Source organism: Ambystoma mexicanum, chromosome 7q (genome assembly GCF_040938575.1).
Source record: "Ambystoma mexicanum isolate Mex_15411 chromosome 7q, UKY_AmexF1_1, whole genome shotgun sequence".
NCBI lineage: Eukaryota > Metazoa > Chordata > Amphibia > Caudata > Ambystomatidae > Ambystoma > Ambystoma mexicanum.
The window spans coordinates 1,031,134,118-1,031,135,839 of record NC_090941.1 but is presented as its reverse complement, the minus strand read 5'-3'; positions in this window follow the sequence as shown (position 1 = coordinate 1,031,135,839).

Sequence of the window (1,722 nt, the reverse complement as noted above, 5' to 3'; positions counted from 1 at the left end):
AATGCTTTAGGTGGCCATAACCAGGGGTATTCCAATGTAGGCCAAGTCCTGCGGCCTCATCCCGAGTTTGGTGGTAGCTTGGCAGTAAATCCACCCAGATACCACCAAACTGAATTACCGTTAGTGCCACTTGGTCTGGTAGAATTACCACCGAGTTACAAGAGGCGGTGCAAATCCCAATTTCTTTCGAGTCCATAGGACCCTATGGGGCGTTTTTGCATAATTACCACAGCGGTAATTTCACTGCAGTAATTCTGCTGATTCTCCAGCAGAGAGTTGGAGGATTTACCTCCAGCATTTTGGTGGAGTTAAATCATCAACTCCAGGACCATACCTGTAATATGGCAGAGCGAGAAAAGTGGTGGTAATTCCGTTGCTGCCACTTTGTTCCCTCTTCGCCATACTTGTAAGTGGGTTTTTACTAGATCAAATCACAGGCGAAAGTAACGTCTCTTCCCATACCTAGAAATATCCCGCATCAGGGATGCCTGTAGCAACATGGGAGAGCATGCAGTCCTCTTTTCTGCAAATCCAAGGTCTTCCTGCAGTGCTTGCTCTTTGGTTAGCAAAGGGAACGAATGGCTGAGCGATATTGTGTCGGTGAAGGATTATTTGGGCTCGCCTCTGCTCGTCCAACACACATTCTCTCTAGTACAGGGACTCAGCGCTGTCAGCAGCTATCTGGATGCTGCCCGATACAGGGTTCATCACTGTCACACTAATGTGATGTGACCACAAGAGCAGAGACTGAGCTAATGCTGCATTGTATTGTGCAGCGCTGCACTGTTTCCATAAGCAGGGTCCGGGTAACTCCCTCACCCACACTGTCTGCCTGTTACACACTTGTTGTGCTCTCTGGCATACCGAACATGTGTCCCATATGTTAATATGTTTAAATCACTGCTTAATTTTAAGTGTCAGGGCTCAAATAATTTCTGGCAGGCCAGTGACACATCAGCGTGTCCATCTCCGCATCCACTGTTTACACTAACCACGGCTGCTCTCTACAGTGTCATTATATTTAGGCAATATAACCCCAGGAGGGTGTGTAGTACCGGTAGGGTATCGCCCCCGGGGCCATAGTTAGAAATCCGAATAAGCTGCAAATGCCACCTGCTCTTGGATAGGCATGGATGCATGAGCCATAGCATATGTGTGATTTACAGATGCCAATCGACATAACATATTGATTGCATCTCAAAGGAAGAAATATCGCTAAGTGTTTCTTTAAACACATCATTGTTAAAATGTTGCTCCGTTTCTAGTGGCAAGTGGAACAACCTGACAATTCACCCACAGAAATAAGAGCGTTCATGCTTACCCCCTGTGGTAAATTGGCGGACACATGAAGGCATAATGATTACTGAGCTGATGAACTTGCCTGTCAAATACTGCAGCAGGATCCTCTTGAATAAATTGACAATTGTCACAGGCTTTCCTCTTCAACAGTGGCCTTTTCCCAGCCCTTCTTTCTGTACTGTGGCTGCTGCCTAGGGACTGTAATATTGTTGTCAACCCACCTGGCAGTGGCAGCGCTGATGTTTACTACAGTAGCCAAGTTGCACCAATGTCATGCAGCCTGACTGGACCAGTGTACAGGCATGGTCAGCATGAGCGCCCAGCATTGTCACCTTCCAACCCATTGGGATCCATGAAATTGGCTGACTTTTCCTGCTCGCTTTGGCCCTCAGGTTCATGGATAACAATGAGCCGGCCTAGGAG